This window comes from Triturus cristatus, chromosome 8 (genome assembly GCF_964204655.1).
Source record: "Triturus cristatus chromosome 8, aTriCri1.1, whole genome shotgun sequence".
NCBI classification, from domain to species: domain Eukaryota; kingdom Metazoa; phylum Chordata; class Amphibia; order Caudata; family Salamandridae; genus Triturus; species Triturus cristatus.
The window spans coordinates 302,526,744-302,554,701 of record NC_140591.1 but is presented as its reverse complement, the minus strand read 5'-3'; the positions used below and the strand labels follow the sequence as shown (position 1 = coordinate 302,554,701).

Genomic DNA, 27,958 nt, shown 5'->3' with positions numbered 1-27,958 from the left:
ACTTATTCCGAATAATTATGCTTATTAATGATTGTACACCCTTAGGTTTTAAACTAATTAGTAGTACGGACCTTTATTGGAAATATTTTTATGTCTTTTTTAACTAATATGAATTTTAGTTTTTTTTTAACAGAACAATGTACTTTATTTAATATATTTTATATCCATTCACGTTTGTCATCCTCAATTGGCCGGGTTGAGTGTTTTTATTTGCAAATGTCTTTTATGATCTTAAGTGATCGAAATAAAGATTATATGATGATGATGAATACAAAACGGGCTTTATAAAGATAATGGAGAGTGGAGGAGACGTCCTTAATACCGCCCATGTTTGTAAGATTCAGTTTTGTGAAGCCAGAGGAAGGAAAACAACTTCTAATCTTACATTGTTGTATTGTATTGTAATTGCATTTGTATAGCGCTTACTACCCTTGAAGAGGCGTCAAAGCGCTTTTTCGGCGAGTAGCACGCTACTCCGGAACCCATAGAGGATTAGTGTTGCATTAGTATAGTGAAACATGCAAGTGAATTTTAAGTGGTGGATAGGTTGTAAATCCATTTTCTATTCTAAATAATTATGCTATACGATGGCTTGCAAGGAAACACTTAGGGGCATATCAGCAACAACCGGCGATAATTATCGCTAAGCGCACTTAGCGCTAGGATAATTATCGCCGGCTAGCATGGATTTTTATCGCTGAGATAGCGTGCTATTAGCAACGCTTATCTCAAAAGGATAAAAATCCTCACGCTAACTGCCTAACGTGAGATTATCGCTGGAAACCCAGCGATAACCTCACGCAATGTGGCGTTAGCTTGATGATAGGGACTCACAAACTTAGCCATGATATCCACCTTCCATAGGATATCATGGCTAAGTCAGTCCTGAAGCAGGCGTAAGGAAAGTAGCGATAACAGGGGTTATCGCTACTTTTCTTGCCGCTATGCTTCATAGCGTGTGGCTTGATAGGAGAAATGTCGCTTAGCGACATTTCTCCTGTCATGTCAGGTCAGGAACGCCCACTTTGCATCTCATTAGAGATGCAAAGCTGGGCGTTAGGAATTCCTACACCGTGATCACAGGCCGATGTGCCGATTTGAAGCAAAATAAAAAAACAGAAGATGTGTGGGCTCCTGTGCATCTTCTGAAATAAGCCTCCGGGTGGGCCAAATCCCAGGGGCATGTTTATAAAAATATGTGGGGGGTGCTCATGCAGCTCCCCTGCACACTGGGGACTGCCACCTCCGCGGTGCTATGTCATAAATTTGTGCGGGGAAGGCCCGTATGGCAACCCCCACAGACCCGGGGACTGTCACCTCCCTGGGTCTTTATGTATTATTGAACATTCAGGGGCAGAGCGGACCCCCCCTGCAGGCCTGGGGGACGCCACCTCCCTGGGGCTTTACATTTAAATATTGTGAGAGGGCCATGTGGACCCCCGCAGCCTTGGGGACCACAACCTCCCCAGGGCATTCATTACATTATATGAAGGAGTTGCCCTAGGCAACCCCCGCAGCCCATGGTACCACCACCTCCCCCAGGGCAAATATAAGTAATTAAGGAGGGGTCGAGTGGACAGCCCCACAGCTCTGGGGTCATCACCTCCCTGGGGATTTGCATTTAAATAATGCGGGGTGCCGCGTAAACTAGACCCCCGGCAGTCCCAGGGACAACTACCTCCCTCGGACATTTATTAAAATATATACTGGGTGTCCCTGGGCAATCCCTAAAGCCCCAGGGAGCACCACTTCCTTGGGGCTAAATAAGAAAATAATGAGGGGAGCATGCACTCCCATAGCCCCAGGGACCACCACCTCCATGGGGCTGTGTTCTGCAATGGAAAGGGGCCAATAATGGCCCTGGGGACCACCACCCACCAGGGCTGACTACTGAATGTCCTGGGGTGTCCCCCCCTCCCCCCAGGACATTGTTGTTTGCTATGGCTTGGCAGGACAACGCTCCTGCCAAGCCATAGTAAACTCTGCTCTGCTTCGACTAAGCGACAGCATTTAAAAAGCCCTCGCATATTCGAAGCAGAGCAGAATTGCTTTCGGACAGAGGGAGCAGCTCCCTCTGTCCAAAAGCAAGGCCAGCTTCCACAGGAGGTGGGTAGTGGCAGGGACCATGGGAGGACCACTGCGCAGCTCCCCTCCCCATCTCTAAAAGGCCAGGCCTTGGGGGATGGGGAACCCTGCCCCCTCCCCCCCTCCTAGTATTAATGTTTTTTTTTTTTTTTAACAGGTCAGGCCTTGGGAGATGGTGTCCCCGGGGCCAAAATTGGCTAGCGGAGTGGGGGTCACCTGGCCCCCACCCCTGTTTTGCAAAAAAAACAAAAAAAGAAAAGTGGGGGGGCGGAGCTTGGCTCGCGACGAACATGGCCGCCTGAGCCCGGAGCTCCTCCGCACCGGCCTACTATCCTGTATTTATCCGACACCCCCTCAGGCAAAAATCATCTTTGGACGACTGCTGTTGGGTCCGGGGGCCTCGGTATCCCAGATCTGGCCTTTCGACTCTTGGTGGCCCCCCCGTTCCGGAGCTGTGAGGCGAGGCCTCTGGCGCGTTGCTGGGCCTCGCATCCCCGGGGCCTGGTAGACAGGGGGCGTGGCTGCGTCGCCTTGCGTGCGGCCGGGCTCTGTTGGGACGGGCCGATCCCCGGAGCGACCTGTGGCAGGACTCGAGGGCCCTCGGCGGACTCGCGCCGGGGCGAGGGCGGGGTGCTGATCTGGCCCCGCGGAACGATCGTGTGAGCTGAGCCACCTGCGGCGCCTCCTCGAGTGAGAACCCTGGTCCCGCCGTCCGTCCATCTCCGTGCCTAGAGGGGCCTGGGCGGCGGCCTGCGCCTCGAGGCAACCAGCATTGAGGAGGAGCAGAGGTGGACTCGCCGGCTACAGGGAGGTTAGTGGAGAACGGACTCTGATTTGACCTATGCGGGGCTGGCGGCACCCTGCCGCTCTGGACTGCGGCCTCCCTGCGGCCTTCTGAGGGGACTGTGAGCGCCCGACCTGGGTGGACTGCCGGCCAGCACGTGTAGTCCTGGGATACAGTGCAACGCCCTAGTGCCTGCGGCCATACTCTGACCTTTCACGGTGGGGACCGTCGCTTTGCCTGTGGCGCCTCGGATATCGGCGGCCGCGCCGTGGGGGCGACCTGGAGATATCTCGGCCCACTGCGGCACTCGTGGTCGGGCGGCGCCGCCCTTGGGCCTGCCCTGCACGTGGGTCAGACGCTCCTGCGGTAGTCCTGTGCCTGCATCGGCCGGGAGTGGTTGCGGAGACGGCCTGGCACCATGGGAGGGAAGGGCCACCGCAGTGGGGCACAGGCGAAGCTTGAAAAGTACGCGTTCTGTCAGGATCAGAAACGGTCCCCCCCGGACGGGCCCGCGGAGTACACGCTGGCGGACGTCATGGCCACGCTGACACAGATGCAGGCCTCAATCGGCACTATCTCCACAGATGTTGCGCTCCTCCGGGCGGACGTCGCCAAAATTAACTCCAGACTGACTGAGGTCGAAGCCACCACGGAGACTCTCACGCGGGGCACGGCAGACCACCACAAACGCATACAAGCCCTTGAACTGGTGCAAAAGCAGCTGCTGGCCAAGTTGGACGACCAGGAAGGCCGGTCCCGGCGCAACAACGTGCGGGTCGTGGGTGTGCCTGAGAGTGAACGCGGCCCTGCCTTAGACCTCTTTGTTGAAAAACTGATCACTGAACAGCTGCAGCCCCGCGGGCTCTCCAAGTTCTTCTCGGTCGAGAGGGCGCACCGGGTGCCGGGTGGGAGGCCTAAGCCTGGGGCCCCCCCGCGCCCGATCCTGGCCCGCATTTTCAACTTTCGCGACCGGGATGCGATCCTCCAGGCGGCGCGTGCCGCCCCACCACTGCGGGTGGACAACGCTAAGGTCACCCTCTATCCAGACTACACCGCTACAGTAGTGCGGCAACGTAAGGACTTCATGGCAGTTAAGGCAGACCTCCGCTCTCGAGAGCTAAAGTATTCAATGTTGTACCCAGCAAAGCTGCGAGTAGAGGCGGAGGGGCGCACATGGTTCTTCACGTCGCCGGCAGAGGCCTCGGAATGGCTCGAGGGGTGGCGTCCAGCAAGAGTGAGGGGCAGGGGAGAGCGCGCCCTGGGCGGCCTTCCCGACTCTCACCAAACCCTGAACGTTGAGGACTCGGGCGCGGGTGGCGAAGTGCCCTGAGGCATGGTGCTGTGATGTGACCGAACTATTGGACGCTTGGCGACCTGGGGCCTTGCTGTGGCTGTCGGCCCTTGGGGCCTTGAACCTACAGGGGGCTGACGACCCCGGATCCCCTTTTTCCTTTCTCTCGTCTGACAGTCTGCTGCTTGAGGGGACAAACTTACGGTATGGGGAGAGGCGGCTGTGTGCTGAGCGGCTTTCCCCCGTACGCACGTACCAAGTTTATGGGAACTAAGCACTCTGCTGTGTTGGGGTGGCGGGTAGTTGTGAATCCGCTGGGCAGGGAGGCAGGGAGGGGGGTGGGGGGATGGGAAGTTCGTTTACATGTTGATTTTTGTTTTGTTTTAGGTTCACCAACCACTCAGGGGTGCAGACGGCAAGTTGGGCAGGTACAGGTGCACAGGGGTGGCACAGGGCAGGACGCGACTAACACACCCTCCCCTGGAGACGGCGTCACATAGCTTGCCTCGGGTGACCACGGACTCACTGCCAGACGCCCCTGCTCAGCGGCGTTCTCCTTCCTTTGCGGTCCTCTCCTGGAACGTCAATGGCCTGGGAGACAAGATTAAGAGGGGGCTAGTGCTTCAATATCTCAAGCGCAGGGGGCTCGCGGTGGCGCTCTTGCAAGAAACACACCTAGTGGGTACGTCCACCAAAGCCCTGGATAGGTGGGGGTTTAAGATGGCAACACATTCAGAATTTACGACAGGGTCCCGGGGGGTGGGCATACTGGTGAACAAGCGTGTCCCCCTGATTCTTCTTGATTCCCGTAGAGACGACTATGGCCCCTTCGCAGCACTTACCTGTCAATGGGAGGGGAGGGTTTATAACCTGGTTTCTGTATACATCCCCCCAACACTACACCAAGCCTCCCTCAGGGCACTGGGCGAATTCCTTTTGGCGCTCCCGCCTGGGGAGCTCATCATGGGCGGGGACTTCAATGCAGCCATGGACCCTGCACTGGACAGGTCTGCACACAGGACTCTTGGGGCCGACACCTCCACGCTCGCAGACTTTGCTACCGCACTTGGCTTAGTAGACACGTGGAGGGCATACTGGCCTGATGAGAGACAATACACCTTCCTCTCCGGGGTACACCACACCCTCTCCCGTATCGACTACATCTTCACCTCACCGGCCGGGTACAAAGGGGTGACTGAGGTGTCGCACCTACCTAGGGGCATCTCGGATCACTCGCCGGTGGTCATCACGTTTGCGTCCGGTGACCCAGGTAGGCGCACACTGTTCCCGATTCGCCCCGGATATCTTAAAATCCCTAAAATTGCTAAGACCCTCAAAAAGGCGACCAAGACCTATTTTACCGAGAATGCTGGGTCTGTCGAGAGCGCAGCAACCCTCTGGGAGGCCTTTAAAACCGCCCTCCGTGGCCAGGCCATCTCCATCATTACGGACCACACTAAGACCCAGCGGCTCGCTGTACTGGAGCTGGAACGGGCGATAGTGGAGGCGGAAGCATCCCATACACTGCAGGGGGACGGAGATTCGGCGCATACCCTTCATATGGCGCAGCAAGAATATAGGTCCCATCTTTGGGAGGGGGCCCGAGCTCGACAAGTAGCCACCCAGCACACCATCTATGAACTCGGTGACAAGGCTGGCAAACTCCTGGCGTGGTTGGAGAAGGGGGACCGTGCGTCGCGGTGGGTGGCGCGGATTCGCCTGGGCGAAGGAGACTTTACCTCGGAGCCCCAGCGCATAGCCGAGGCCTTCGCGGCCCATTATCAACGCATCTATACCCCGGAGGCCTCGGCCACCGTGGCAGATAATGAGCTCTTCCTCAGGGACATCGCAATGCCTCGGCTGGCCGCTTCGGGGGCTGAGGCCCTGGAGGCGGATCTGACGGCGGAGGAGATCACGCTGGCGATTTTGGCCCTCCGCAGTGGCAAGGCAATGGGGCCCAACGGAATCCCAATCGAATACTACAAGCAAAATTCCGCTCTTGTGGTCCCTCACCTATTAGCCATGTATGGGGACGGTCTATCGACGGGGATTCTCCCCCGTGATCAGAGGATGGCTACAATAGTGGTGATCCCGAAACCCAACAAGCCGTCCCACAAGTGCTCCTCTTATCGCCCGATCTCGCTGCTTAATGCCGAGGCGAAGATCCCGGCCAAGGTGATAGCAACGCGGCTGCAGCCCTGCCTTTCGACCCTAATACACCCGGACCAGTCGGGATTTATGCCCCACCGGAACACCGCCTTGAATCTGCGGCGTCTCCATGGCATCATTGCTTGCCGCTCCTCGATCGAGGAAGATGCGGCCATACTGTCGTTAGATGCGCGGATGGCGTTTGACAGAGTGGAGTGGCCTTTCCTCTTCGCCGTCCTCCGCCATATGGGGCTTGGCCCCAGGATTTGCGCGTGGATCCAGCTGCTTTACACTAAGCCCCTTGCACAGGTGGTGGTCAATGGCCGCGTCTCTGAGGCCTTCCCGCTGGGTCGAGGGACTAGGCAGGGTTGCCCCCTCTCCCCGCTCCTATTTGCCATGGCTCTCGAGCCATTGGCGGCGTGGGTGCGACAGGATCCGATGATCCGTGGCCTTAGGTGGACGTTGGACTGGGAGGATCGCATATCCCTTTATGCGGACGATGTGCTCCTCTATCTCGCCTCGCCGGCGCGCTCTATCGCCTGTCTCCTCAACATATGTGAATTATATGGTAGTAGGTCCGGATACGACATAAACTGGGAGAAATCCATCTTATATATGCTCCGAGGCTCCCCACCACGGCTTCCGTCAGGCTGTAACATTCTAGTAGCTCACGACGGGTTCAAATATCTTGGCGTATACGTCACGGCCGACCGGGACAAATTTGTCGCGGAAAATCTAATGCGGCCCCTCCAACGGCTTCGCACCGACGTTAAACACTGGCGCGCATTGCCGCTGACATTGCTTGGGCGGGCTTCGCTCTTTAAGATGCTCGCCCTCCCGAGATTCCTCTATGCGCTGCAAAATACCCCCTTCCCAATTGCACCCTCTTACTTCACTGCGATCAACGCTGAGATCACTCGTCTTCTCTGGGAGGACAAGTCGCCTCGCATCGCCCTCCATAAGCTTACCAGGGGCTGGTATGATGGAGGTATAGCCCTCCCCGACATTAAGACCTATTACTGGGCGTCGCACCTCATGGTTATTAACCAGTGGCTCCATGTGCCGGGGGATGACCCCGCATACCGTATGGATCGACAACTACTCGGCCCCGGAGGGGTGATGGGAGCCCTTTACAACCCAAAAAGGGGTCGCGTTCCGGCGGGGCCCGCAGCCCATACCCTCCGGATATGGCACGCGGCGCAACGGGCGATGGGATGGGCCGGGAAGATTACCCAGGCAACGCCGCTTTGGGACACTAGGCAGCTCGGGGTACTTCGCACTACCAAAGGGTTCCACCAGTGGGATCTCATTGGTATCTCCAGGGTGGGAGACCTCTGGCGCAAGGGAGAGGTGATCACTTTTGCCCAACTGCAAGCGGATTACGACCTGGCGGACACCGAGCACTTCCGATATTTACAAGTTCAACACGCTCTTCAGGCGGCGCTGCCACGTGGGACTCGGCTCCCTGTGTCATCGCCCTTGGAGGACCGGCTCCTCATGGAGCATCTGCTCCAGAGGGCGACGTCCCTAACGTATCGGAAGATAATAAATAACCGCCCCGACCCTTTTTCCGCCCTCAAGGGGAAGTGGGAGGCAGAACTTGGAGAATTTGATGAGACGGACTGGAATTCCGCGCTCTCATCCCCCAGGGAGGTGGGCATATCTTCCAAGCTCAGACTGGTCCAACTCAAAATTTTGCACCGCACATACTACACTCGCACCCTCCTATTCAGACTCCACCGGGTGGAGTCCCCGCTGTGTCTCAGGAACTGTGGCCACGAGGGGACCTTCTTACATACCCTCTGGGAGTGCCCTGTCGTGGCGACTTATTGGAAAGAGGTGTTGTGTATTCTCTCCCAGGTAACAAAAATTCCCACGCTGCCGGAACCTCGGCTGTGTCTCCTCAATGTCTGGGAACAGACGGACCACAAGAGGGTGACCCAGCTTTGGGTGACTTTGGGGCTCATGCTTGCAAAGCGTAATATAGCCCAGAAATGGGGATCGGGGCAGGGGCCTACCCTGACGCAGTGGATCCGAGATATGGACCTTGTAATGGTGACCGAAAAAACTGTATATGTCCATAGAGGGTGCCCCAAGAAATGGTCCCAGGTCTGGAGTGGATGGAATGTATACAGAGGAAATATCTGTGAGCCCCCACCGGATGCAGCGGACTCGGATCTCAGTGACCAGGATTAATGGCTCCATTGCTGGAGACGGGCGGGGATGGGAGCGATGGTGTGTTGTCATTGGGCTGTTTATTTCTCTCTGTGACACCTGTATTGTCATTGCTCCGGTACCTTGTAACCCTTGTATGCCATGCCTTGCACTAAACGAGTGGTGTTTGTTTTATGTTTTGTTGATAAACCCAATAAAAATATTTAAAAAAAAAAAAAAGTGGCTATGCCCCAGGGGATAGGGTCCCCAGGGCTGAAATAGGACCGGGGAGGAGCCACGTGCCCCCCATTATAAAATAGGCCTGGCCCCAGGGATGGGTCACTGGGGCCCATATGGGCCCTCCTCCCCTAAAAACAAATAAAATGCTGGACCAGAAAGTTGCCGGAGGCCCCATCCCCTTTTTCCACTACTCTGCAAACGCACCTAATGGCACAGTGCTGGTTGGGGGGGATGAAGTTCCATGGATACTGTGGGTCCTTGGGGTCCGGGAACCCCTTCTGTTACCTCCAGTAAGTCCCAGACAGTGGGATTGCTGAGAGGACTTGGAGGCCACGCCCCCTTTCTCCACCACTCTTCAAACGTGCCTTCTGGCACACTACTGGTTGGGGAATCAATTCCACTTTACTCATGAGAGCCTCATGACTAAAGTGGACTTCTTCCCCCAACCAGTAGTGCGTCAGGAGGCGCGTTTGCAGAGCGGTGGAGAAAGGGGCGTGGCATCTGATGAGGCTGCCTTGGGGTCCAACTACCCCTCCTGTTACCTCCAGTAAGTACCACAACAGTGAGATTACTAAGAGACCTTCGGAGGCCCTCCCCCTTTCTCCACCACTCTGCAAATGCACCTCCGTGAGTGTGTGTATGGCTGTGTAGGTGAGTAAGTGGATGTGTCAATGGTATATGTGTGAGTAACTGGGTATGTGAAAGGCAGTATAGATGATAGGGTAAACGAGTGACTGTATGGGTGGATGAGTGAATGTGAGAGTGACTGGCTGTATGGTTGTGTGTGCTTGTGTCAGTGACTGTATAGGTAAGTGAGTACATTTTAGTTTCCATATGAGTAAGAGTGGGTGTGTGTACACCTGTATGGGTGAGTAAGTGGCTGTGTGATTCACTGTATGGGTGACTGACTCAGCGTGAGAGTGGCTGTATGGGTGTATGAGTGGGTATGTCAGTGGCTTTATTAGTGAGTGAGTGGGTGTGTGAGTGCCTCTGGGTGCGTGAGTCGATGTGTGTGTTGATCTATGAATCAATGAGTGGGTGTGTAAGTACTGGTATGAGCTTGTGAATGGGTTTAAGAATGGTAGTATGGAAGTTGGAGAGGGTGTATGAAAGGTTATATGGGGGTGTGAGTGGGTGCATCTGATATTCTGTGGATGATGTCATCAGTGATGTCATTTGAGATGTCATCAGTGATGTCACTGACCATATCATAAGGTGATGTTGTATGTGAGGACATAAGCATGCATTGCGGGGGCACGAGTGTTAGCTCAGCTAGCTATAACTGCTCAATTTCACTGGTTTTGTATGAGTGAAATGTCAGCCTAACTATAACGTCCCTGTAACTTTTGTTTTTTTCAGCGAATATATATATATATATATATATATATATATATATATATATATATATATATATATATATATATATATATATATATATATATATATATGTCACTCCAAACTCCAAGGGTAGGCTCTCGACAGCCCAGAAGGAAGGGTGGAATGTATTTAAAAAGCAGGACATGTACACATTTTACATGTCCTGTTAGTGAAAAACTCTTACATTTGTTTTTCACTACTTCAAGATCTTCCGCTGCCATAGGATAACATAGAAGTTACCTTATTACATTTATTAAGCTGTCATTTCCAAATGGGAACAGGTAACCAGTTCATGGTTGGTGTCTTTGGAATTGTAATGAAAAACTCTCTTTCATGGCAAAGTCCGATTTTAAATTACAATTTTGAAAATGTATTTTTTTAGAAAGTTGGCTTTTTTCTGACTTAGCACTTTAGTGGCTGTAGCCTGTCCCTGAGTCATATGACTAGATGTAGCTGACATTTTGGGTTTTGTGTATTCCTCCCAGGCAGCCAAACACAACTGAGAGCTTAGGTGTGCCTGGATGGGCCGTCACTGGCTGGATGGAAGGGCAGAGCTGGGCACAGTTCGACTTACACGTTAATAGGCTGTGTCCTGCCTCCACACAAAGGGCTGCAAATCCCCTGTAGTTAGTGTGGTGGCAGGAAATACGGGGACTTCAAAGGAAATTCTAGAAGTTTCTCCCACCTTCCAGAGGAAGGGCACTAGGTATAAATATTGGACCTCAGACAGCACCTCTTCAGTACACTCTTGGATCTGTGGATACTCTACTAGGACGAAGGATTGCTGTGCTCTACTGGACTGCTTTCGTGAAGGACTGCTGCCCTGCTATGCTGATCTGTTGCCCTCTTGCCTAGGTGAGAAGAACTGGAACTATATCTGTTGAACCCAGGACCACAAAGTGACTCCAAGGGCTAGTTGGCTGGCCTCCTGACTACAGCGTCTGGGACAGAAGGTTCCAACAACCTGAAACCGAGCACCGGACTCTGCCATCTGTGAGTCTACCCAGCCAAGTGGTGCCCCCCCAGTCCTTGACCCTTGGAAGTGGGCCTAATGTGTTCTATCAGCCTCTGTGGATCCAACGGAAAAGACGCATCTGCTGGGTGGTGCAAACCTGAGCAGAGCGGATGGATTGCCACTGCTGCGGGGGCTGCCACAAAGACCGGCATTGCATCGCAGCCAGTCGCCACTTCGGAACTGCCGCAGCGCAATGCCTCCTCGGCACAAGCCCTCACATACGTCGTTGATGGCAGCCTCTACAATTATGCCGGACTCCACCTCGCAGCCTCGCAGCTCCTCGGAAGTGATGCATCGCCCCATCTGCAAACCGCATCCTTGACGTTCAGACTACGCATCGCAAAGCCTTGGTGACGATGCAGGACCTGACGATGTAGGACCTCACGCCGCAGCCTCGCCGCGTCTCGGAATCTACACATTGCTTTGGCTGCGCAAAGAATTTTTGATGCAAACCCTAGCAATGCTTCCCAAACAAAGATTTAAGGTACTTTGTTCAGCAGGCCTAACTGGGTCCCTTTAGCTGGCCTGCACTCCATCACAGTCAGCCTGAACTTGTGACTTTGTCCCTTTCCGGCGCAACCAAATATCCACAGTTTGTGCTTTTTGGTGCCATTTTCACTGAAATCTTACAACCTGCACATCTCTGCTTCTACTGATTGGGTTTTTGTCATTGTGGTATTGTTTTATTTATTAAAAATACTCTTGTTTTCTAAATCTGTTGTAGGATCCTTTTGTCAAGTGTTTTCACTGTGTTACTGTTTAAAGTGTTACACCAATACTTTACAAATTGCCCGAGTTAAGCCTGACTGCTCTGTGCCAAGCTACCCGAGGGATGAACACATGTTAATTTAGGGTTTTCTTGTGACTTCACCCTGAAAAGAATTGTGGTGGCTACTTTTTACCCCCTCAACCAGTAACCCAATTTCTTACAGTCAGGTGGCAGTTCAACTTTCAAGCCAGACCTAAACATCCATGTAGGTTATTGACTGCCCAACTCTTATCTGTGCTGCAACCAGAGAAAAACACCATACATTTACTAGTTATCTAAGACACTTTTATAATTTTACAATGTCATGTGTGTGCGCCCCTAAAAGTTTAAGCTCAGGCAGCTGTATAAATAAACAAAGTGATCACAGCTGCATGGAGGGCAAGCTGTTCTCTCATGGAAGCACGCAACTTCTGCCCAGTCAAACCATGTACTCCTGGCTCCCAGCATGTGGGCGGAGCTAAAACCCCTCTCTAGTGTTCCTCACATAATTATCTGGTCACAGTGCATTTTCAAGCCAGAACATAAAGAGTGATAGGAAAACAAATGATCCTTATCTTCAAAGTCCTTAGTGGTATGTTCAATGTCTAACTCTAACATTATAGTGATATGTGCCTCTACACAAACTACACCAATTCAAACCTCGTTGTTACCCCTAACCTTCTTTGTGCTGCATCACTGTTTATCATCTGCTCAGATCATACTAGTTTCTTTTCAGATCTCAGTTCCATCTTCTTAATTTCAACCTTAAATACAACACTAAAGATGCACATTCTAAACATTCATAGCAGCCACTACTCAGTATCTCTTCTCTCCTACTAATGTTTCCCTCATTCCACAAAATCCCCCTTTAATGTACATGTCTGTATATATGGTATATGTATTCCTAATGTCTGTGCACTGTGCCTCAATCGTTATTAACTTAGTGTGATAGACAGGAAAACTCCTGCTATTCTATATTATTTTATTGTTGAAATTGCTTTTGTTGCTCAAATAAATAAAATATGCCCAAAACACAGTAAAAAACCACCAAAAGGAGAACCGGCTGCCATCCCACAACTGCAGGAGCTACTGGGCACGAAAAGTGGAACTAGATAGCCTCTGTAGATCTTGGGAAACTTGTATAACGTGGCTCTCCTGCCTGTGCTAGAGAGTTTCCAGGCATTGGGCTCATTTAACTATTGGTGGACGGGGTCATTGCCATGGTGGATTACTTAACACCCGTCAAGGCGAGGGTACTCAGCCAGCTGTATTAAGAGATGTCCATTGCCCCTGTGGACATCTCTTGCAATTTCAGGAAGTAGCGCTACGTCGGTTCCTGGGAATGCATTGTAAGTGTGATCGATGGCTTCAACATGATGGAGCCGTAAGTTAAACTTACAATTTTTTTTTTTTTTTTCAAAAAGAGAAACCCAAAGCGTGAAAAATAATGACCACCACCCTCCCCTTGGCAGCATTTTTCCATGGCCTGAGGGTTATTTAAAAGTTATCACTGTGTTTCATGGCAGTGATGGGCAGTGATAACTGCCCATGTATTCGCCCTCTCTAAATAGGGCAGGCAGACCCATGGCCACACCTCTGATGGCCCTTACTTCATCAGGCCGTCTGAGGTGTGTTGAGGCAGTGGAGACAGCGTAGTCTCCACCGTCTACACTGTCTACATACTAAAGGTTCACCTGACTCTAAAGACAAATGAGGCGAAAGGACCTTCAGGTTGGCGCAAAGGGTACTCCTTCGCTGTTGCGACAGAGTACCCTTTGTGCCAACATATGTATCAGACCCACAGTCCTGAGGCCCAACTATTTTCACAACAAGTGGCCTAGGCAATACTTAGCTTGCCAACTGCATCAGGTTGTTCACTCAAGAGAACCTTAGGAGCTAGATTTTTAAAACACTACACGGAAAAATATAAATATGAACTGCTAGGGTAAAGTCAGCTCAGAAATACTAAAAAAAGTTTAATGGTCATTCTGTCTGAGCAATGCAATAATTTTACATAGAATTATTTTTGTATCTTATGTGAATGCTCGTGGAGGGCTATTGAAAACAATGTAATTAGGAAACAAATTATTTGTAAATTTAATATTTTATATATCACTGTAATATTTTATGTGTGTTTTTGTGCCTTAAATGGGCTCGGGTATGAAGTTCAGAGCATTAACAAAGCATAGGCGTTAGGTTTCTTTAACAAATCTCTTGGCCTCTACACTCGGCAGCAATCCAGGGTTCTCTGTAGAAGTGGCAGACGTCCCAGCACCATGCTGTGTCTGCAAAACACATGCTGTTCCTAATGTGCCAATAATATATGTTCAAGGTATGTATGGAATGTACTGTCTCTTAGCAAAATATAAAATAAAAATAAAACCGACTCCAGATTGAAATAGTCTGACTTAAAAAGAACATTTGAAATAGCAACAAAAAAATCTGTGAGGCAACAGTCATTAATGTGCATGGAGTACAAGAGAATTTGTCCAGTTACAGTAGATGAAATTGATGGCAAACAGATTACCAATAGAATGACATATCAGTAGCTGTCAATAACGGGGCTGTTATTCACTATTAGTGTAATAAAAAATGGAGCACCAGGTTCTGGAACGGGACCTTCGCTGGCAGCTGTGGTAAGTGAAATAATGCTTTTAAATGTAAGCTGCCTGTGGGAATGCTTGTGAGCAAGTGTGTGTTTGTGCGCACTTTTTTGTGAGAGCGGGTATCTGTTTTCTGCGAGTGAAAGTCAATAACAGCTATTGAGTGAAAATGAGTGAGGCTGGGTGTCAGTAAGTATGAGTTAGAGTGAGTGTGAATGACTGAGTTAGAGTAAAAGTGAGTGAGTGTGAGTGAATGAGTCGCAATGATTGTGAGGGATTGTTAAAGTGTGAGACTGAGTGACAATGAGTAAATGTGAGAATGTGAGTCAGTGTGAGTAAGAATACGTTAGAATTAATTTGAGTAAGAGTTTACAAACGAGTGTGAGAAAGTGTGAATGAGTGAGTGGGTGTCAATTAACGACTAAGAATGAGTTTGAGTAATTGTGAGTAAGAAAGTATAAGTATAAGTCAGAGTAAGAATGAGTGAGTGCAGAAGAGTAAGAAGGAATGGGAAAAGTGAATGTGAATGTATGAGTGATAGTGAGTGAGTGAGATGGAGTGAATGAGCGAATGGAAGTGAGCATGATAAAAATGTGGGTAATATTTGCGAGCCTTTTATTGGCCCTGGCACACTGAAGGCAATCTTGGCTTTTCGGGGCACACATGGCAAAATGCTGGCAGTGGCATACTAGAGGAAAGCATGGCAGGCACTAGTGACAAAATATTGAAGGTAGTTATGTCATAATGGGGTCCAATCGTAAAGTACTAGTACTGGTATACTAGAGGAAATTGTTGGAATAAAGGAGGACAACTGTAGCATATGGAAGGGGCAACCAAAACAACATGCTGGCTTTTCAATACTAAAGTATTTTTTGACATAAGGGTCACTCATGGTATATGCACAGCATTAATAGCAAAAAACTAGCACAGTATGTATGTGATTTTTGGCATAAGAAGGCATTCATGGCATCACAGGGCACCCATGACAAAATGGTAACCTTGGCACACCAGAGGTAATGTTTGACATATGAGGCACCAATAGCATATTTAGAAAAACTGGGGCCAAGTCCTGGGGAGCATGAGGTTTCATTTGCTTGGTACACCACAAAATGATTGTAATGTTTAATGAATGCGCTTTCAGAGCTTAAGGATTTTTAGCAAAGTTATGTAAAAATCATGTTTTAAAATGCACTATTTGACACCATTTCCCCCCCTCAAAAAATGTTCTCTCACAAGCCCTCTAGAAGAGGTCTGTCTCGATCCCTTTGCTCGCTCACTACAATTTAGGGCAAGTATTATGCCCCACAACTTTCAAAGATCATGTCAACACCCAAATAAAGGTGGTATCTAAAATAGACATTTGCCTGTGTTGTTATAGTAATTATGGAGTTACTATGAAATTTTAAGGGTCAGTTATTGTGATGTCCTCAGGATTAAGGTAATGTGATATCACTTCCTGGGATGATTAGGGGCCATTGGTCATATGATGTCACTTCCTGTGCTGTCATTAAGGTGAAACACTTCCGCTACCTCTGACATCTTGGCAAATCCATGTCCAAGTGAACAACAAGAGCAAACTTAGAACTCTGACGTAAAATATATACCTGGTATGCAGCCATCCAAATGGACCACCCTTGGTACAACTCGCCACTCACATAAATATTTAAAATAAATAAATAAAGCCATACTGACAGTACCCTCCTTCATCCTCTGTTTAAACCCTTTCTATCATTGTCCTAATATTGTTTTTAAAAATCCCAGAATCCTGCTACTCTTCCCTACACCCCTCCATTCAAACTCTTCTCTTCCTGTCAAAATATTTAAAAACAATACCTGGTGGCATGTCACCATCCATCACTGCCCTCTCGGTCAACCCTCCCTTTTCTGATCTGATTGCTGTGCTCTCTGCTCTTAAGAGAGCGCGATGAGCTCGCACTGAGCTGGCACTGGCTCCAAATGAGCCTGTCAGCACTGTCAACCCTGAGCATGACACAAGGTCATCCACGGCTCCAGAGACCTGAAGCTGACAGAGAAGAAGATGGGGCAGCCAGCATTATTTCGCCTTTTTCAGTTCTATGGAGAACCTAGCTGTAAAAAATTGGGCTATTAGTTGCAAAGGATGAGAGTTCTTTACAAGTAATATTTTCGCTATTGTCTAGGGAACCAAGTGCTCCATTGTAGTACTTGACTCTCTCAATGTAGCAAAGCAGAACAGTCCAAGGCCCACTCTGGGGAGGTGGTGTGGGCTATCAATCCCAATTTGGTGGAACACAACAAAAACACTCAATAAATTATTGTCTGGTCAATGATTTTGCTTTTAAAAAGGAAAAGCACTTTTATTACACACACACACACTACTCAAACCTACAATTAAATTACAAATATATACATTCAGGCACATGGAAATACCTTTGGTGACACCCTCATATCATATTATACCCCTAGTGGGCCCTGAACCTCATAATCACAATACCCACCCTACCTAATCCAGATGCAGCATCACAATATAAGAGGTGTCAGTATATAAGAGGCAAGCCTACTGACTTTGTCAGCATGTTACCACAGTAACAAAAATAACCATATCTTATACTCTGTCACTGTAACACCACTAGCATTAGTGGAAAACATACAAATATTTAAAAGCATTCATAAAAATGTACACATTTATTTATTTATTGAGTTTTTAGAAAGCACGAAAAAAGAACATTTCTGGGTTCAGAGCGCTGTACAATAGGAAAATAACACACAATGCACATCAATGTAATGCAAAAAAACGCAAGGTGATATTATGAACAAGACCATTTCAGGTAACTGGGCTTTATAATAGTATACATGTAAGTTGTTGTGATAGGAAGATTGGCGAAAAACATACTTGTTAAGATGCACAGAGTGTCAAACATGGGGAGCAAGAGAAATAAGTTACCAGAGTCAAATGGAATAATTGAGGTAAAGTTAATAGGTATTGCATCAGTGGGTGAAATAAGTCACATATTCATCTTGAAAGTGTAGATGGTAGTTTATTTCACAAGTTGGATAGACCACCCATCACACGGAGCGTCCTCTTGTCAGGCGATCGAACGGCAACTGATTAATGCCATTCGAACGCACTCACAACAGTGATCCATGCATGAGCCGTAGTTTAAATGAACATAGCAACATAAACAATACATTAGGTATCACGCGGCAAACATTCTTTTTTTTTTTTTTTAAACCGTTTATTGCATTTAAAAAAAAATTTTTTTACAAGTATGGGCCTACAACCATCCGGCCGGCCGCTAGAGTGGCAGAAGCATATGACATACATACAGTAAGAGTCTCTTGGCGGTGCAGATTGGTAAATCAGGAGATATCAATAGCGCAGGCCACATAACTCCAAGCCCACAGCGGCAAACATTCTTGCATAGCGCGTGAGACCAACTAAAACATTAGAACTAGAATATTACATCACCTTCCCCCTTTACAGAAACACAAAGATAATTAAAATACATTCAAGAAACAAAATCGTCAATGGAGTACATGTCAATCATTAAATTATTACGTCAATACCTAACAAAATCCTCAAACCTCTTAGGAGTCTTAATAGTGCGTACTCTAGAAGAACAGCTACTAGTCACATTCTCGTTAATCTGGCATGAAGTGTTATTAACAATTGGAAAAGAAAAACCTTCTTGTGATACAGAAACTTGTGGAGAAAACCTTGAAGATCCCGCAGACCTAGTTGTACCCAACTAGTGACCCCAATGAAGGTCATCCTTCGTTTCCTTCTGTATGTCTAATAAAATCTTAGCTTGGTCAGGAGAAACTTTAACTAGTTGTCTTTTGTTCCACCACCCTTTCTTTTCTACAAAAGCGACCCCTTTGCTCACTTTACATACTTTTTCAGGTTTCAAAAACTTTGATTCTCCTTTCCTTATTTTTACTGTTTTTTTTAATCAAAAACCAATCACCAACCAATACATCATCATTCATTACGTGACATTTCTTATCAACATTTTCTTTATTGTTTAGAGACAACTCTTTTTGAAACGTCTTTAACATCAATTTTTGGCTCGATAGACTTTTCTTTAAGCCAAGATGGGAACAAGGACGTATGGGCTTCCCTGCCTCTTAATAAGGTGAAAGGAGATACTTCAGTTGTGCAATGGGGAGAAGTGTTATAATTCAAAATTTTCTCTTCCAAAAACGCATTCACATCTAATCCAGCGGACAACACGGTTTGTATCCCCTCCTTTACAACTTTATTGCCCCTTTCCACCAACCCGTTGGAAGTTGGTGAGTATAATGCTACTTTAAGGTGTTTTATATCCTGTTGTTCTAGAAATGTACACATTTTCTCTGAGACGAAGTGTGTGCCATTATCAGTTACAACGACTTCTGGGGTACCTTCCTGTGAAAAATGTTTTTTTAGGAATGTAAGGGTTGACTCAGTGTCAGGAGATTCAACAAAACAGTTGTACATCCACTTTGAAAAATAATCGACAGCCAATATAATTAACTTCCTGTCTTGATTAAGTATAGAATAAAGGCCTAAAAAATCCTGACCGTTTTTTTCCCATGGTGCCTTTGGAAAATCGGTAGGATGCAAAGGAGTCTTCAAAGTACGCCAATGCTTGTCAGACAATAAACATTCTGGGCAACTATCAATTTTGGACTTAACTTGAGAATCCACACCTGGCCACCAATAATGTTGTTTGATTTTCATTGTCGTTTTAGTAGATCCTAGGTGTCCCAGGTGAGCATTGTTTATGATTACTGAACGTAATCCAACCGGAGGGAAAAATCTGTCCCCCGGCATACAATCCTATTTACAATGGACAACTCACTCACCATTTGAGCAAAAATACGTAGATCCCCATTTAGGCATCTAGGGTCAGGCCATACGCTAGTTGAATATTCAATTACTTTCTTCATCACTGTATCCTTGTTGCATGCGTCCTTCCAATCATTCTCTGACAACCCTGACTCATACAGCTGAACAGAACAACATCCACCAACGCAACACATTCAACATCGTCCACTAAGGAGTCTTCCTCATCATCTTTGTCCATTAGAAGTCTAGACAAGCAATCAGCTTGAACATTTTTCCCACCCTGGATGGGTTTCACTGAAAAATTGAATTCCTGAAGTTTTGAGACTAGGCGCATGAGTCTTGCTGACATACAGGCAGTGTTAACTTTGTTAAATATATATATTAGTGGTTTATGATCGATTACCAACTCGAATCTGCGTCCCCAAATGTACATCCTAAATTTTTGGACCGCCCATACACATGCCAGAGCTTCTCTCTCTATTGTACTGTACTGCTTCTCACATTGTTTGAGGGATCTGGACGCAAATGTCACTCTCTGTTCTCATCCGTCCACTCTCTGACTCAGGACCGCTCCCAATCCAGACATACTTGCGTCTACTGTTATAAGAGACGTACAGTCATCCCTGAAAGCGTGTAAAGCCTGTGCTGACACAATCAATTTCTTGACATTCTTAAATGCTGATTCTATCTCGTCGTTCCATTTAAACCCATGACCTTTTTTCAACAACTCACGCAAAGGTTCCACAGACTGAGCATAACTAGGTACGAATCTTGCGTAATATTCGGCCAAACCGAGGAATGAACGTAAAGCGTCCTTATCATCTGGTGCTTTAGCTTCTTCAATCGCTCTAATTACTGAAAATGTTGGTTTAATCCCTTTATAGGACACAGTATACCCTAAATATTCGAGTTCTTGTACAGCGAACTTGCATTTATCTGACCTCAGAGTCATCTCTTTAGACCTTAATATTTCAAGAACGCGTTTTAAAATTGCATTGTGTTCTTCAAGAGTTTTGGCAAAAATCAGGATATCATCCAGATATGCCTGAACTCCAACTATTTTGCCGAAAAGAGTGTCCATTAGTTTTTGGAACACGCTCCCCGCTGACGCTAAACCAAATGGGAGGCAAAGGAATTTGTACGCACCAAATGGGGTTACAAATGTTGTTAAATCTTGTGAATCTTTAGATAATGACACTTGGTGGTATGCTGACCTCAAATCAATCAATGAGAACCATTTGGCCCCCCAAGGTTTGCCAGTAGTTCGTGGATTCTGGGCAGTGGGTGGCAATCCACGATTATATTCTTGTTGAGTGCGCGCAAGTCGGCACACAGCCTAATCTCACCGGATTTTTTTCGTGCGACCACAATGGGGGCCACCCACTGTGAAGTATCTGTAGGGATTATAATCCCTTGATCGCATAAATTTTTCAAATTTAGTTTAAGGTCTTCCCTGACGCTCATGGGGACTGATCGAACTTTATGTGATACTGGTTGTGCTCCAGGTATCAATTTAATACGATGTTCCACACCTTTTACTTTTCCTACTTTTTCACTGAAAACAGGTTTAAACTCATGAATGATGTCATTCAGATTATTCATGTCTCCCTCGGTTTCTGGAAAATCAATGTTGCATACAGGTAATTCCCCCAACTTAATTGGATTTTCGTCCCCAGGGACTAAATACAAACCCATGCGTGCCAAATCTTTCCACCCAATTATATCTTTTCCTTTTTTAGCAACATAAATTTTTGTTCTAGTTTCTCTTCCAAGGCATTGTACAACTCCTGAAAAATATCCTAACATATCAATGTCTTTTTCGCCAAAAGCTTTTGGATATATATCAGATGTAAATAATTCTTTACCCTTCCACCATTCAAAAAATGTCGAGTCTCTTAAAATGGTTATCGGCGATCCGGAATCCGCAATGACCTGTAAATTAATGTTATCAATTGAAGCTGAACATAAAGGACCTATAATACAATAGCTTCCGCAATCTAACGTTACAATCACGTTGTTCAATGAATTTGAACATGCCTTGACTTCAGTATCTATGCTTTGGACATTGATGGTTTTCCTAGAGTTCCTGAAAACTCCTTGGAAATGACCTATTTTTTTGCCGATGTGATTCCTCGATCCACACCTGTAACAAAACATAGGTTGTTTCTTTTGTATAAATTTGGTATTCTTGTTTTTAATATTGACGGCTGCTAATGAACATTCATTTTCTGAATCGTTAGAAGCAATTGAATTGATCCCTGTTTTGGTATCGTCTTGCATAATTTTACTAGTAATGGTCGATCGTTCGATACTCAGGGCCAAGTCAATTACTTCTGACAATGGGGGGTTTTTACAACTCAAAATTATTTCTCTAATTTTACGAGAAGCACAACTAAACACAAATTGATCCCTAATGTAGTTATCAGATAGTGGAACAAAACCACAGGTGGTAGCTAAAACCCTAAGAGCAGAAACGTACTCCTCCACTTTTTCATCTTCTTTTTGCTTGCGTTTGTAGAAGTTGTGACGTTCAAGCATAATGTTGGGTTCTTCTGCAAATTGATTTTTAACCGCTTTGGTGCTCATGACAAGCCCAGCTCATCATGAGGCACAGTGGAGCTGTGCTCATGACGAACTTGGGTCGTCATAACGATCGTGGCCCGCCCATGCGCGATTGATTCCCCACCTGTGTGGGAGAATCAATCAGTGGGCGGGGTCGTGACGAGCTCAGCTCGTCATGAGCACAGCTCCACTGTGCCTCATGACGAGCTGGGCTCGTCACGAGCACAGTGCCGCCGCCGCCGAACAGTAAACCAAATTTACGTGCCGGAGAATAATTAATAGCATCTATAGCTACTAGATGGTTGTCAAAAAGTCTGAACCATTCAATCCAGTTAATTGGTGGGCTGCCGGGTTTACTAAGAAAAGGTGGAGGTTTAGTGATTTGTTGAGTATTTGCCGCCATGGTGGAATCTGTAATACAGGTGATCACGCAGGAGGAATGAAAGAAAAATAAATAACGAAAAATAAATAAATATGTTATTCCAATCTTTACCAGTGTGATCACGTGCTTTTCACAGTAAATAAATGTATATAAAACAATGACGTGCGTATCGTCGTGATATAATCCTGTGACATGCTGAAAAACTGCCAAATGCTTAATCAGCTTTATTTTCTAAATATATTATGTACAGAAATGACGTGCGTATCGTCGTAAGTGGTCGGCAATACGCAGGTGTTATGTATGGTAATGACATGCGTGTCTTCGTAAGTAATCGGCAACTCGCAGGAAATCTTCAAAAGATATGAGCATTAATGACGTGCGTATCGTCGGAAGATAATCCGGTGACACGCGAAGTAATTTCAATGAAAACAGCCGCAATAAACGCTTGCTGAAATGCTCCAGTTGAGTTGCAGGCGATAATGTCCCAATTCAAAATGGCGTCACGTAGTGTAATGGCGCGTTAGCTCGAGGAGGCACTCAAGGAGATGCGCGAGCAGAGCAACGCTCCGAAGTAAACTCTCTGAAACGTACCTTAATTTCCTTCCGGGCTGATTACTGGACCTTACCCCACATCGTCCGGAGTCCGACCACAGATGACAATAAACTTCGGATATTTTTGAAGAGGTAGGGGAAAAGTGTCCGTCAGTCCCTTAGATGCTGCACTTCAGAGAAAATTTGAAGAAAGACGTGGGCTGATGGGTGGAGCTGTTCCCAGTCGTCGCCAAATGAAATAAGTTACATATTCATCTTGAAAGTGTAGAAGGTAGTTTATATCACAAGTTGGATAGACCACCCATCACACGGAGCGTCCTCTTGTCAGGCGATCAAACGGCAACTGATTAATGCCATTCGAACGCACTCACAACTGTGCTCCATGCATGAGCCGTAGTTTAAATGAACATAGCAACATAAACAATACATTGGGTATCACGCGCCAACCATTCTTGCATAGCGCGTGATACCAACAAAAACATTAGAACTAGAATATTACAGTGGGGAAAGAAACTACTCAACAATACAATTTTTACTTCTTTTTGAAGAGGGTTATTGAAGGCTTGGTAAAGGTGTACGGAGGAAGAAAGTTCCACATTTTAGGGGCAATTCCGGTGAAGGCTGGCTTGCAAGGTTTCTTTTTCTTGAATTTTTAGGGTTTCAACAGTAAGGAGCTTGTGCTATGAGAAGTTCTGTCCCCACCAGAAAGAGTCAGTTGCTGAGCTAGGTAGCAAGGAGTGTTGTGGTGAAGGGCTTTAAGTGTCAGAGAAGCAATTTTGAGACTAAGGTAGCCAAGTCAATGAATAGAGGACCGGGGTGATATGATAACTTTTTTCCAAGCCTGTCAGGAGCCAAGCAGCCACATTCAGTGTAGCCTTCAGAGGTGCTAGTGTTATTTTCAGTAGGCCCATGAGGGTATAATTACCATAGTCAAGTTTGCAGATTACAAGTGCCTGTTTTAAGATCTGCATTGGGAAAGAAGGTTTTTTGTTTCCTTAGTACGTGGAGTTGGTGATTGGCCCCTTTGATGGTGGCGGTGATGTTCTGCATGGAGAGGTTGTTTTCCAGTATTATTCCTCGCGATTTTGCTTTCGTGTTTTGGACACCATGCCACCCCAGTTTGGACCCAGCCATATACAAATCAGTCCAGCCTGAACTGCCAGGCCAGGTTCTCCCTGGACTGGAAAACCACCATTCTGGTACCTGGTTCTGGGTATCACCCCTCATCAGCCAGGCTAGCTTGAATCAAGTGGCATAGCAAGCATAGGGCCCACGTCTGGGCATACCCTTTCCACTTATAGTGATTATAGTGACACAAAAAGATAATGGATGAAATGACGAACATTGTCAAACATTCACTCCCAGTCACAGATCTGAGTTAAAGCCATCATTCTTTTGCTAACCATTCCACCCATTTGGCCCCAGCCTTAAACAAATCAGCCTCGACCCTGTTTCCCATGGAAACAGTCCAGCCCAAACTGCCAGGCCAGGTTATCCTTGGACCGAAAAACAAGCATCCTGCGACCAGTTTTGGGGTATCACCCCTCATCAGCCAGGCTAGCATGAATCCAGTGGTGTAGCGAGCACGGAACACACGTTGGGCATATCTTCCCACCTAGGGCAACTATAGCAATGCGTAGTAAAGTGTATGACATATTGGCATACAAATATAGACACAAACTAATTGACATTCTCAGTAGTCTTGCAGTACTATTGGTTACAGAAATACAAGTAGACATTTTTTTAATCTCATAGGTCCCTTTAACCTGTTATTAAAGACAGATAATATATATTCCAAAAGAATGGGTGGGATATGTAGTTTGTACTCTGTTTCCCTCTAGGATGATGCATAGTCAATTATATAAACCATATGTACAAAAAAACAAGACGGTCTCATCTGAGTTAAGTGGTTGCAGATGAAGCATGTATTCCCGCTCAGCAGAAAGCCATGTATCGGCTTAAAACGTGCAGTTAGAATCAATAAAAGTGTGAGTGGAGCAATGACACCAAGGCAGCCAAACTCGTTAGAAGTTTGTTAAAATCAAAATAAAGCTAAAAAATATATCTGTGTTAAATATTTTTAAAATGCTTTCGGCTATAGCTGTAGAGATGCCAAAATGTTGCATGAGTTGAAAGCATTAGGATGACAGAAACAGAGGAAGCAGATGTAAAGGATTATAAAATAAGATATATTGGTGAGCGAGAACTCCCATGCAGACAAACTGGTTAAAGATGTTTGCGTGTCTCTTCAGACTAAGGGTAAAATTGTTCGAAGGGAAAACAGGAGTAGGCGAAAGAAACATAATGAAGAAAGGCAATTGTGTAAAATGATTCCGCCTTCCAGTCATCAGATGCTTATTAACATTCAGTGATTGTATAAAAGTCTCCTTAATTAGACCAATTTACTTGTGATGTGTAACTGCTCAACGATTATAATTAGTCTTTATATGCTATAACTTTTAATTTTTCTTTTTATTGTTTTATGAACGAGAGAAAGAAAATCCAAAGGGTAGAATTATAGATAGGTAACTGTGAATTACCAAGATGTTTTTCACCGAGGGGCTTTGAGTTACTTCAAATAAACAAGAGCGAAGATCCAGTAGTCTATGATGTCACTTAGAACCCCGAGATGAAAAACATACCCGAAATGCACTTTTCACCCATCTATCATTTTATATTATGTATAGCCCCAAAATCATCTACTTTCAACTTCTACGCTGTGGCAGAGCAGTAATGGGGGCATAATACATAACATGGCCTCTGTTATGCATCCCTGTCCCAAAGGTTAAAAAAAAAAAAATACCTGTCATCTTAGACCAGCCCCCTCTAGCCTTCCTGAGTTCCTTCCAATCCAGCTTTCTGCTTTCAGTCAAAGCAGATACGCGGAGCTGCAGTGACAGGCTCTCTGGGAGGCCTCTCAGCCTGGTCTGGTAGGCCTTTATGACATCACAACAGTGGGTAGCCAGTTTGTCATCAACTGTTGCTGTAATAGCAGTGGGTTACGAGACTCACAAACTGAAATAAACGATAGAGGGTCTCTGAGGGAGGCGTACATTACAGTAGAATAATGGATTGGGCATGCGTTGGAGCAATAGCAATCACATTTTTAATAAAGTGCATGTTTCTCAGTACCACACTAAACACTTGACTTTCCAGTTATCTCCATTGAGTAGTCCAAGACAGACAAATTAACAGCTCCTGCCCTCCAAGCATAGGGACTTATTTACAAGCCCCTTGGACCACTGATGCATCAATACGAGAAAAAGTGACTTACCGGAGGCGCTAGGGGCTTGTAAATAAGCCAATTATCCTGTTTCTTCTATACAAGATAAGCAGTGGCGGCTGGCAAAGTCTGAAAGTGGTGGACATACAACAAATTAATAAAATTTGGTGAGTGATGGAGCTGGCTTTTTCCACTAGGGCTTTAGGGTATTTCTTCCCCTTCTCTCTTTCCAACAGAATTTCTTTAAAAAAAATGGGCCCAAATAAAAAGTTCCCTGAAGAATTTTCAAAGGAAAACTAAAATATATCATATTTTATACAATTTCTGGTTTTCTAATCAAGTCTGGGCTCCCCAGGGCGTGGACATCATGCAAGAGGGTTTGGAATGGGAGTGAGACCAAGAGAGTAGGCGGGAAATTAAATTCCACTTTCCCCTATTTGAACCATGTGGCACTGAGTAAGTGAGTGATCGATTCCCATGAAGGAACATTGTTTTTCATATTCCTTTAATTTTGTAATCGTTTCATACTTCTTTCCTTCCTTTCATCGTTCCTAGCTTGCTCCTTCGTTCTCTATTTCTTCATTCTTTCCATCATTTCATACTATTTTCCTGCTTTCCTTCTTTTCTTTTTTAATTTTTTACTTCTTCGATACTTCCTTTTCTTCTTGAAGTCCTTCTTTCCTGCCTTCCTACTTTCTATCCTCCTTTCCATCCTGCTTTCGTTCTCTTGCCCCTTTTTCATCTTTTTTTTCCATTCTTCCTTTGTACCTTATTTCCATTCTGCTTCTTTTCTTCCTTTTTTTACACCCTCTCACTCAAGTTGCTATTCACTTATTGTTTTCTTTGCTATTTAAATCATTTATTGTTGTCATCCGATTTGGATTCCATGCCCTCCACTCCCACCACCAAACAAATGTGACAGAGCATCTTGATTTCTTGCACTGTTTATAAGCTTCTGCTCCTGTCCTTTGGTGTTCCAGTCACAGAACAGTTAAGAGAGGCCATACGATAAAACAGCTTGGTCAAGCAGGAAGCACAGAGGGTCTGGAAATACTTCAGGATGCGCACTGTACTAAAACCCTTCTTGCAGGTTTTAATAGACTACAATATTTCTCCATTTATGGTCACAACCTAGGAGACAAATAAGTTGAACATGATAAATCACTTCTCTCGTTCTTTACTGGCATCGCTGTTAGGTCGTTGGGCAGTGGGGCAAAAAAAACTAAAATTTTCATGTTTAGATAGTATTACTTCTAATAAATGCCACTCATTGTAGAATACAATCTAATGCACTAAAATAAAATGTTTCTGCATGTTAAAAAAATGCATTATTTCTTAAACAGGTGGAAATCTTTCAGATAGGTGCCAGGTGGTTGCCTTGCCCCCTTACCATTCTGCTTTTAAATTTACCCAACATAGAGTTCCACAGGGCTCAGCTTTCAGTCGTATCCTCTCTAATATTTACTGGCTGCTCATTACTCTTCTCACAGCCTATAATATGAGGCTAGTTGACTATGCTGATAAATCACAGTTGATTCGGTCCATCAATGATAGCTAGCAGGATGTCATTGATGCATCTTCTAACTGTGTGACAGACGTAAGCTAGATGAATGCAAATTCCCTCAAATTTAATGGGGAGAAAAAGGAATTCCTCTGCTGTTTTGCAAATAAAGTCATCATGATACTGCCCTCTAATTTCTGGCCACTCCCAACTGAACAAGAGCTGGCTCTTTCTGACATGGTCCACAACCTTGGGGTCACCTTTGACGCGAAACTATCCTTGGAGAACCATGTTAATAAAGTGGCAGGGACCTGCTTCACACTTTTGCGTGGTCTTAGGAAGCTCTTCCCACTGCTGCCAGCTCAAGCTAAATCTCTAATAGTGTGCAGCTTAATTTTGAGCAAGTCAGACACCATCTGGACAACAAACACATACAATGACTATGGACAGACCGCACATCGATTAACGCTGTTGAGAGAATCC

At 46.2% G+C, this 27,958-nt stretch overlaps 1 protein-coding gene across 1 annotated transcript in view; it reads right to left on the bottom strand.

The window, feature by feature from the left end:
* The window catches only part of IL17D (interleukin 17D), a 64,834-nt gene that overhangs the window by 963 nt on the left and 35,913 nt on the right, over nt 1-27,958 (bottom strand). The gene's annotated exons all lie outside the window — the stretch shown is intronic.